Genomic DNA, 11,539 nt, shown 5'->3' on the forward strand with positions numbered 1-11,539 from the left:
CAGGGGGAGCGCAGGGGGAGGGGGTGAGTCACGGCCGCGCCCCCGCGGGCTCAAGGCTGGAGAGAGGACTGCGGGAGCCTACGCCTGCCGCCAGCGCGCCCCACGCCCAGTGCCCTGCAGCTGGGCCAAGCGAGTTGAGAAGGGTCACTCGAATTTTAACTCGGAAGATGAACTAAGGGGAGGTCGAGATTCCAAACGCCCCCAAATGCTTGCAGGGAGGTAAGGTAATGGGGGTGGGGAGAGCGCGCCAAAGCCCGGCCCCCTGAAAGTTGGCCTCGCCCATTAACCAAATCACTCAACTCCCCTAGCCGGTTGGGTCACTTGGGGGATTTTTCTCTCTGAATGTGATTGTTCCTCTGTGGCTTTTTTTCTTTTTTTTTGGGGGGGGGGTTCCCTCCCGCTCAGGTCACCTTAGTTTCCCCGGAAACCCCTCGAAACCCCATAACTCATCTACCCTGCCGCGGAACCCGAGCCCCAAGGCCGCGTGAAATTGCACTGTCTCCGGCCGCTTCCTCCTCCAGACCCGGCGCCGGCCCGGCCTCTCCCGGGGATTTGGTTGGGGGGCGGGGGTGGTTTCCAGCCTGGGAACAAACCCGAAGCCCGCCTTTACATTTCCACCCCGGGAGGGGCTCCCGCACCTGTCGCCGTCCCCTCTGCTGCCCCCCACGGCCGCCTGGGAGAACAGCTGCCTCCCCTTGCACACGAGTCTGACCGCGCCGTCGGGGTGGCTGGAGTTCTGCTGCTCTTCTAGGGACTTAGATGGGAACACGGTCCCAACCACAAGTGCTCACACCTTCCCAGGAGCATTCCAAGCCCGGGCTGGCGCTAGAAAGGCGGAGGAGGGGGCACCAGACACTGAATCCACCGATGGCCTGGATGCCTGGCGCATCCTGGCCGGAGGCGGTCTGTTGCACCCTGACTGGATGCCCCCAATGCCGCCAGCCTCTAGACGGATCCTCCTGGCGCCCCCTGGTGCCCAACCTGCGGCTGTGAAGCCCCCCAACTGGTATTCCGGATCTGGCCAAGAGAACCTCATTTTTTTCTGCCGAGTTTTCAAGCCTGAAGACGTTAAGACAATTGAGTCTTAATGAAGAAAAATTTCACCTCTCACTCCGAGCCAAGACTACCGGCTAAAATTCTTTTTTTTTTTTTTTAAGATTTTATTTATTTGTTTTTAGAGAGGGAAGGGAGGGAGAAAGAGAGAGAGAGAGAGAGAAACATCAATGTGCGGTTGCTGGGGGCCGTGGCCCGCAACCCAGGTATGTGCCCTGACTGGGAATCAAACCTGCGATGCTTTGGTTCACAGCCCAAGCTCAATCTACTGAGCTAAATCCACAGGGCTCCGCTAAAATTCTTTAAAACTTCCTCTGTATTGATATACAGCCTAGAGGGGCCCACTTTCTGCTGGAGGCTTACCTTTGCCCTAGGTAACTGGCCTCCTGACTACTTGCCTAACAATCCTAATAGTAGTAGGAACGACAGTGAAACATTAACATGTACATACATAAACCACTTCATCTGCAAGCGTTTCTTACAACTTAGAGAATGTTTCACTTAACATAAAAATGATGTGTGCTAGGCAGATACCAGTCTACATTTTATGGAACTGGAATGGAAGTGTGTGACTTCTCCAAGGTCATCCACTTGGTGACAGTGGATCAGGAGGAGGGGCTCAGGTTTTTGCCTAGGATTTCTTATGTCACATTGAGGCTGGAGCTTCATCTGCTCGGAATCAAACTCTTATCAGATAACTGAACTAATACCATGAAAGGAGTCTTTCATTTTATCATTCACCCACCTCAACCTGTGTTCAAGGCCCGGATTCCGGCAGAGGAAATCCTCCTTAGATTCTTTATTCTAAAAGAGTTGTATCTATAAAGGTGGTTGTTTGGAGTTATTGAGAAAAGACTGGTGGAGCTCTTAGTTAATGTGTTGTGCTGGAATTTTGGAAGTATTCAATGAATGCTAACTGTATTAATTCCTATTAACAACTGCCCCCCTCTCCACTCCTCAGCTACATTCCAAGGTGTGTTTGCTGGTCTCCAATGTGTAGAAAAACATCAAGCTAAGAGCATCAGGGATATAACACTGGATAGAGCTGACCAGGGGCCATCTCTGTTTAGTGCGACCCTGATTGAATACATAAAGGAAGGGAGGCTTTATTTACAAAAGCTTTCTGCAGCTATCCAGCATTTCTTTATCTTTGTTTACACTTAACTGATGACTTTGGCTCTTATTGTACTGTGAAAATAAAAGTAACCAGAAGAAAACATCCTATCTTGCTACCACCAATCTGGCCAATTTTCCTCCATCCTCACTTATATGCTCTGACTTCCATCTTGTTACAATGAATTATCCTTGCTGCTAGTTAAACCAACTCTCATTCCCTCATTCCTGCCCCTCCCCTACCCCACTGTGCAGTTCTGCACCACAGTCCATTTCTTCTTGCCTTTCTCCTGTATTGTCCTTTTTCCTATATTATCAAATTTTCTCTGTACTGGATCATTCTCACTAACATACAAATGTGCTGTAATACCTGCCATTAAAAAAATACACCAAGCCCCGGCTGGTGTGGTTCTGTTGGTTGTATCGTCCTCCTGTAACCCAAAAGGTTGAAGGTTTGATTCCCGGTTAGGGTATCCTTGTAAACCCTTAATAAAGGTGAACTGATTTTGAAATAAAAGGAAAAGACAAAACAAAACAAATTTTCTCTGACCCTCATGGCCTTCCAGCCCTTTGCTCCTAATTGCTGCAAGGTGTTCCAGCATGTGGACTCCTAGCCTGATAATTGCCGCTAGCTTCTGGCTATTGCCACCGTGCTGCAAGAGCAATAAATACCTTTGTACACATCTTGTTTGGTTCTGCGATAATTTGTGTATGTGAGCTCCACTCAGTGGTGGGATTTCTGTATCCAACTTCCTCACCGATACTTGACATTGTGCAAGTTTCCTTTTTTTTTTTTTTCAATTTTGCCATGAATTTAAAATATTGCAATACATTGTTTCCATTTCTGGTTTTTAAAATTATTTTCTGTAGCCTTTGGAAACTAATCACATGAAACTACAAAATTAGCAAATGTCTTGAAATCTATATATAAAACATAAAATATGTCTAATTTCAAACTCCCATTTATTAGTGTACCATTCATTTAAAAATAAAGGCAGCTCCAAAGATAGTCTTACACCATTCTTTTATTTGTTTTGAAAGATTTCATATATTTATTTTTTAGAGAGAGGGGAAGAGAGGGAGAAAGAGAGGAAGAGGAACATCAATGTGATTGAGAGAAACATTGATCTGTTGCCTCTCTCATGTCCCCAGGTGGGGGCCTGGCCTGCAACCCAGGCATATGCCGTGACTGGCAATCAAACCTGAGACATTTTAGTTTGCAGGCCAGTGCTCAGTCCACTGAGCCACACAAGCCAAAGGGCTACCATTGGTTTAAAAGAAAACTGTTCCTTTTAACTTTACACCCACCTCACACTGCGATTTCAAAACATAATGAACGTATTTCTTTAACTATTCATATGTTTGAGCTTCTCAAAATTTTTCTTCTATTTTATCTCTTGCATGCATTCCCTATTCATTTTCCTTTGCCAACTTTCCTATAGGGATTCCCATAGTTTTATATCAATTTGCAGCAGTTTGTTATGTCAGATATTAGTCCTTTGTTGGTTTTATTTTTATTTAGGATTTTTGCCAGAGTTTATCTGAGCTAAAGTGACAACATATTCTGGGGAGCAAGGCCTCAGATGTTCCCCTCTTTATTGGTTTTAGACATTGTAAATATCTCTTGCCAACTTGCATCATTAACTTTGTCAATATAGTCTTGTTTATTGAACAGAAATCCTTAATTTTGGTATAATCTAATTAGTCAATTTTACTTATGGTTTGTAAATCTTTTTTTTAATTTTTGTAAGAGTTTATCTGAACCAAACTAACAACCTGTGCAGGGGAGTAAGGTCTCAGATGCTCCAGAGAAAAACAGTTTTGCAGCTTCTTTTCTGCATTTAAAACAAGGAGGGAATGTAAGGAGGATTACAGGGAGGTGGGATGAAGCAAGACGAGGATTGGGTTGTGGGGTCGTTAATGAGATTATGAGCTCTCTAGGGTGGTTACAGTTTATTTCAAAGGTGAGTTAACCTAGATGCTAGAAACAATGCACAGGGCTTGCTTAAGGCAAAGATAAACCTTTTACTAAAAAGTTTTGTGCCTAGGGTGTGACTACTCACCGTGACCTGCCAAAATGGGAGTTTATGATTAGGTCACCCTGTGAGGCTACTGTCCATAGAACCCCTTTTTTCATCCACACCTTAGACTCAGCATGTTTTTTCTTTGAAAGTGCCAATTTACTTTAAGATGGGAAACAGGTGCTGAGAGAGAGTGACTGCCTCTCGGTCTCCTGAAGTCTGGGCTCCTCCTGCAGCCGCTGCTGTACTGAGGGTAACCCTAGGTTCTTAACCACTGCCTGCCAGGTGGGGAATGTTGCCGCATCTGGCCAAGACCCCTGGTCCTGTACTCAAAAGAGGCTGCCTAGAGCTCCACACACCAGGCAAGGGGGAACAGCCTGCACATAGCAAGTGTCCACAAACTGTGAAAGAGCAAGGCATTCTCCATGGAAATCATTGTGACCCTGAGGGGACAAAAATCTTACATACAGTATACAAACACACACCCCCTATTTACCATATGTATAATATACAGTAACAAACACAGAGTATATCTGTGGCATTAAAATTTCACATGGGACTAAGATTCCTGGCCACCAGTTACATGTGTGGGGTTTTCCACAGACCAAACGATTCTCCAACACCTGCTGAGGGTCCTACAATTCAACTCAATGCTGACATGATCTAGCCAGACAGAGTGTCAGATCCTTGCAGGACTGTGTCCCCTACCTCCCTTCACATGCCAGTCCAGGTACCTACCACCTGTGCTTCTGATTTACCAGCCAGAGGTTGGCTTCCAATGACTTCCTCCTCAGGTTCTATTAATGTGCTAGCACAGCTCCCAGAATGCAGTGGAACATTTAACTTAACTACATTGCCAGTTAATTATAAAAATATAACTCAGGGGTAGCCAGCTGTAAGAGATTCATAGGGCAAGTTATGGAGGGAGGACACAGGTTCTCATGCCTTCTCTGAGCACACCACTTTTCTCCAAATGTCCAGCCGTTCACCAACCCTGAATTTTTCTTTTATTGATTCTGGAGAGAGAAGAGAGGTAGAAAAACATCGATGTAAGGGAGAAACACAGATCAGTTGTCTTGTGCACGTGCCCCGACTGGGAATCAAACCCACAACCTTTGTATCTGCAAGACAACACCCAGTGGAACCACAGTGGCCAGGGCTGATCTTGATATTTTTAAAGACTTCCTTCCCCAGTCTTGTAGCACATGTACTGAGGTATAACTGAGATATACAATAAACTGCACATCATTAAAGTCTACAATTTGATGAGTTTTGACAAAGGTATATAACCCAGTCGAGATAATGAACATATCTATGACCCAGGAAAATTTCCTCCTGCCCTTTGGTCATCCCTCCCTCCTCCTGCCCATAATCTCCCCTGCCCCACCCCAGGATGTGTACGTCCAGTAGTTCTAGCGCCGCTCGCTGAAAGTAAGTAGATCGATAACACTAAAAAATTCTACTACTACATAGTAAAAATGGATATTTGTGTTTATTTTTAGGGGAGAAAATATCAGGGGAGGTGTTTGACATACAGAGTCCTTTGAACTGGACCTTGACATAAATACTTAGACAAAATAAAAATTATATGCCAAGTAAGTTTCATAAAACTTATAGCCTCTGCAAGAGTATTTAATGCAAAAAACAAAAACACACACACATACACAATTAGAACAAATAAGAACACTACAAGATTTCTGACTATAGCTAACAATATTATCCAATCGATAGTAGTTATGACTCTAAAACTAGATAATAAAAATGCATAAAATGAACATTATTGTTTCATTTCATTTATATATATATATATATATATATCCTAAGTAAAATACTAGTTAACTTAATCAAACAGTATATTAAAAATAATTATCTGCATACTTTTTTTCTAGCTTCTGAAAAACTTGCATGAGCCCTGTCCTGGTAGCTCACTGGGTTATAGCATCATCCTGACATGCTAAGGTTATGGGTTCAATCCCTGGTCTGGGCACATATAAGAGTCAACCAATGAATGCATAAATAAGTGGAACAACAAATGGATGTGTCTCTCTCTCTAAAATCAATCAATCAATAAAATTTTTTTAAAACTTGCATGAAATAGTGAGAAACCATTCTAGAATGGATGCTGATTTCTCTGACTTGACTAAAGTCAATAGAACATATCTGTGATATCACCTGGATCAAGACTTTAAGGTAGGGCCCTGGCTGGTGTGGCTCAATGGATTGAGTGCCAGCCTGAGAACCAAAGGGTCACTGGTTCAATTCCCAGTCAGGACACATGCCTGGGTTGCAGGCCAGGTCCCCAGTAGGGAGCGTGCAAGAAGCAATACATGGTGATGTTTCTCTCCCTCTCTTTCTCCCTCTCTTCCCCTCTATGAAAATAAATAAAATCTTTTTTAAAAAAGACTTTAAGGTAGAAGTCTTTGATTAACATTTTAATTTCTTTAATGCTTATTAGTGTTTTCAAGTTTTGAATTTTTTCTTGACCCATTTTGCTGTTTATATTTTCTCAGAAATCTAGGTTTATAAATTCATTAATATATAGTTATTAATAATAGTTATGTTTTAAATTTATTTTTTAAAGATTTTATTTATTTTTACAGAGAAAGGGGAAGAGAGGGAGAAAGAAACAAACATCCATGTGCAAGAGAAACATTAACTGGTTGCTTCTCACATGTCTCCTCCTGGGGCCCGGCCTGAAATCCAGGTTTGGGCCCTGACCAGGGATCAAACCGGCAAACTTGCGGTTCACAGGCTGGCGCTCAATCCACACCAGGCAGGACAATGCTGTTATTTTTTTAAAATCTGTTGTGTTCCTGTGTTGTGTCTGTGTCCCGTTTTCATTCTGTATTTTGTCTATTTGTACATTGTTGTTTGGGGTTGGAAGCTTTTTTTTTTTTTTTGGTCTTTAGCACTCTAGCTAGAGTTCCTTTGTTTCTTTTCTTTGCTATTCTTTCTTTTCCTTTATTCTTCTTTTTTCTTCACATTTCTAATAGTTTTGGCCTGTTAACTATATCCTTCAAGAGCTCTGTTATAGTTTAGTGTTTATCTGCATGGTACATCAGTTTCTGAGAGGGTATGTCAAAATCTCCAGTTACAATCTTTGATTCATTCTTGAACTTTTTTGTTTCTTTCTAATGTATTTCATATTCTACATCTCTAATTAAAGCTTTTAGTTATATCCTAGAAAATTTGACAAACTTTTATTTAGTTTTTTAATTCAAGGTTTACTAATAGTATGCTACTAGTAGTTTAGTTTCCCAACATTTGGAGATTTAAGAAGCTATCTTTTGGGGGAGTGGGAGGGTTACTTCAATGGGCATTTACTTCAGTTCTGAAGGCTAGAAATCCAAGACCAGAGTGCTGGCATGGTTGGGTTCTGGTGAGGCTCTTTTCCTGGATTTCAGATGGCTGTCTTCTCATAGAGGGAGGGAGGGAAAGAGAGAGAGAGAGAGAGGCTACCTTTTATCTTCTATTTTATTTTAAATTTTACTTATTTATTTTTAGAGACAAAGGAAGAGAGGGAGAGAAACATCAGTGTGTGGTTGCCTCTTGCATGCCCCCCAATGGGGACCTGACCTGCAACCCAGGCATGTGCCCTGACTGGGAATCGAAGCGGTGACCCTTTGATTCACAGGCCAGCACTCAATACACTGAGCCACACCAGCCAGGGCTATCTTTTAGCTTTTAATGAGTAATTTTTCATGTTATTGCATTACAGTCATAGAACATAAGCTGTAATATTAATTCTTCAAGTGTGGAATTAAGGTTTCCTTTGTAACTTTATAAAGAAATTTTTTATAAATGTTTCAGCTGTACTAGGAAAAGTATATTATCCATTTGTTAGATGGAGAATTTTCCATATAGAATATATCAGGCTTATTATATTATTTCAGATCTTTTGGATCTTCTATTATTTGAATGCTTGGTTAATTTGTTTCTAAGAGAGCTATGTAAATATTTCCAGTTCCAAGTTGATTTTTTTCTTTCCTAAATTTATTGATTGATTTTTATAACCATAAAATGGGGAGAATAATTGTACTTTCTCATAGGATCATAACAAAGAGTGTGAGTTAAAACATGTGAATCCTGGGGAGCATGCCTGGCACAAGGAAAGTACTCAATAAAGTTAACTATTACTATTCATATATTACTATATGAGTATATGTATGTATTACTATAAATTACTATATAAATAGTAATAGTTGAGTTAATAGTATTGAGTTAGCTCTTTTGCCTATATTGCCAAGGACATTTATGATGGTTATGTTTTCTTGCTCTTATTATTTTATTATCTTATTATTTACTTATTTTATTATTACTGTATGTAACACTGTATTTTTGTCCCATAATTTTTTTGCCTTGAATTTTATCACATATTAAAATCCCAGGTCTCAGTCAGTTTGTAGACTGCAGCTGCAGAGGAACCACCAAGAAGCTGCAAAAACACTGTGTGTGTCTCAGGGGCCCTGGCCCGTGCCTTCCCTCAGCAGGCCAGGCTGGTCTCCAAAAATGCTTTGGGATCATCCTTCATTGCTGCAAGGAATCTCTGTGCCTCTAACACTCGTCTTCAAAGGCTGGCACTGCCGAAATGTCCTCTATCCTCAAAGAGCTTATTCTTGGAACTGATACCTCTGTTGACCTTGAAGAGACTGGGCATGCCTTCTGTATTGGTGATGGTATTTCCCATGGGCTGAGGAATGTTTAAGCAGAAGAAATGGTAGAATTTTCTTCAGGCTTAAAGGGTACGTCTCTGAACCTGGAACTTGACAATGTTGGTGTTGTGGTGTTTAGAAACGATAAACTAATTAAGGAAGGAGATACTGTGAAGCAAACAGGAGCCATTGTGGTTTTTCCCATTGGTGAGGAGCTGTTGGATCATGTAGTAGATGCCCTTGGTAATGCCATTGATGGAAAGGGTCCAACTGGTTCCAAGGCCAGTAAGCAAGTCGGCCTGAAAGCCCCTGGGATCATGCCTAAAATCTCTGTGGGAACCAATGCAGACCAACAGGCTGGCAAAACATCAATTGCTATTGACATAATCATTAACCAGAATGTTTCAATGATGGAACTGATGAAAAGAAGCTATACTGTATCTACATTGCTAGTGGTCAGAAGATAGCCACTGTTGCCCACTTGGTGAAGAGTCTTACAGATGCTGATGCCATGAAGTATACCATTGTGGTTTCAGCTACTGCCCCTGATGCTGCCCCACTTCACACGTGGCTCCTTATTCTGGCAGTTCTATGGGGGAATATTTTAGGGATAATGGCAAACATGCTTTGAGCACCTATAATGACTTATTCAAACAGACTGTTGCTTATCATCAGATGTCTTTGCTGCTGCGCCAGCCTCCTGGCTATGAGGCGCATCCTGGTGATGCATTCTACCTACACTCCTGTTTGCAAGAGAGAGCAGCCAAATGAACAATGCTTTTGGTGGTGGCTCCTTGACTGCTTTACCAGTCAGAGAAACACAAGCTGGTAATGTGTCTGCTTACATTCCAACAAATGCCACTTCCATCACTGATGGCTAGATCTTCTTGGAAACAAAATTGTTCTACCAAGACATTGGCCCTGCCATTAATATTGGTTTGTCTGTGTCCCATGTTGGACGTGCTGCCCAAACTAGGGCTGTGAAACAGGTGGCAGGTACCATGAAGCTAGAATTGGCTCAAGTATCTTGAGGTTGTTGCTTTTGCTCAGTTTGGTTCTGATCTCCATGCTGCCACTCAGCAGCTCTTGAGTTGTGGTGTGCATCTGATGGAGTTGCTGAAGCAAGTACAGTATTCCCCCATGGCTACTGAAGAACAAGTGGCTGTTATTTATACTGCTGTATGGGGTTATCTTGATAAACTGGAGTCCTGTAAGATCACAAAGCTGGAGAATGCTTTTTTGTCTCATGTTGTCAGCCAACACCAAGCCCTGTTGGGCACTCCCAAAGATGACAAAAAGATCTCAGAACAGTCAGATGCAAAGCTGAAAGAGATTGCAACAAACTTCTTGGCTGGATTTAAAACTTAAACACCTATAGATTCACATGAAATACCAGTTTGGTTTTGTCATTGTTTCTGCTACTAATGGGTTCCGTTTGTAAAAGCATTACTCTCATACTCCAAATGTACAGAAATCACCTTAAAAATAAAGGTTCCATATTGTGTAGTAGAAAAAATATCCCAGTTTACTTTTGGTTTATTTTTGCTTGGTAAAGCTTTTCCCCTAATCACAGATGGAGTTTCCAGGTAATTCTTAAGTGGAGATTAAAGTGCAGACAATTTATTAGTGAGAGCTCTTGCGATCCACACTTGTAGGATCGCAGGGTTGGAGAGAAGGAGAAGTTGGACTGCTGAACAGTCACAATGCTTCGGCTAATTCTGAAGGGAACTCTGAATAAAAGTTTTTAATATCTTACTCTCTAGAGAGCAAGTGTTTTACCAAGGCATCTGACATACTTGCCACTTCCTGCTCAACCAGTACAATTTGCATGATGTTATCAATACAGAAGGTCAATATAGAGTTTTGAGAGATGTCCAGCTACTTGGGTATCTCCAAATCATTTTATGACAGAGGTCAGGAGAGTTAACATTGCCCTGGGGCAAGGCTGTGCGTGTATATGGTTGTCTTTTCCAAGAGAGTTTGAATGATTTCTGTTTGTTTTCCTTTCTGATAAGGCTGGAAAAGAATGCATTTGCCAGATCTAAGGTTGCATACTATGTACCTGCTAATCTGCTGCTATACCACACACGGCAAGGCAGCTGCAAGGAGGGGGCTTTGTTGACTTTGCCCTCATCCTCCAGGATCTGTCAGGTGTTTGCAGGAACCAGATTGGTGAATTAAATAAAGATATGATGAGGACTACTACCTTTGTGTTCTTTTTAAATTATATTTTTATTTTTTTTACAGTCTACACAGAAGTCTTTTAATTATTTTTTATATCTATAATGCTATGAATTTATAGGGATGGGTTTCAGGAGCTCAGGCTCCTTTCCACTGGTTCTCAGGCTCCTCTGGCACTTCTGTTGAACACAAGTACCTTTCCCTTTGACTTCCTTCTTTCTCTAATCATTTGCCCTCACATGTTTCAGGAAGGTATCTTAGTCAGCTCTTAGAGTGACAATATACTCAACATCTACATTAATTCTCTTGGTGGGAATTTTGCCTTTGTTTGTTACAGCAATGCCAACAGCATGCTGGGTAACATTATAGACTCATCCAGTTTGGCATGGTAGCATTTGTGGGGCATTTCTTCTTGTATAGTGCTCATGCCCTTGATGTCTACAATATCACGTTTCTTGTAGTTTTATGAGTTTGTGGCCAAAGGAATAACTCCATGTTTTCTAAAAGGCCTAGAGAATA

The 11,539-nt window shown here is 41.8% G+C and overlaps 1 pseudogene; it reads left to right on the plus strand.

Annotated features, from left to right (window-relative positions):
* Positions 1 to 48: 48 nt before the first annotated feature.
* Positions 49 to 11,031, plus strand: LOC123812916 (annotated as a pseudogene).
* The last annotated feature ends 508 nt before the right edge of the window (positions 11,032 to 11,539 follow it).

Source organism: Phyllostomus hastatus, unplaced genomic scaffold (assembly GCF_019186645.2).
Source record: "Phyllostomus hastatus isolate PE091 unplaced genomic scaffold, TTU_PhHast_1.1 phas_scaffold_93, whole genome shotgun sequence".
Classification (NCBI taxonomy): domain Eukaryota; kingdom Metazoa; phylum Chordata; class Mammalia; order Chiroptera; family Phyllostomidae; genus Phyllostomus; species Phyllostomus hastatus.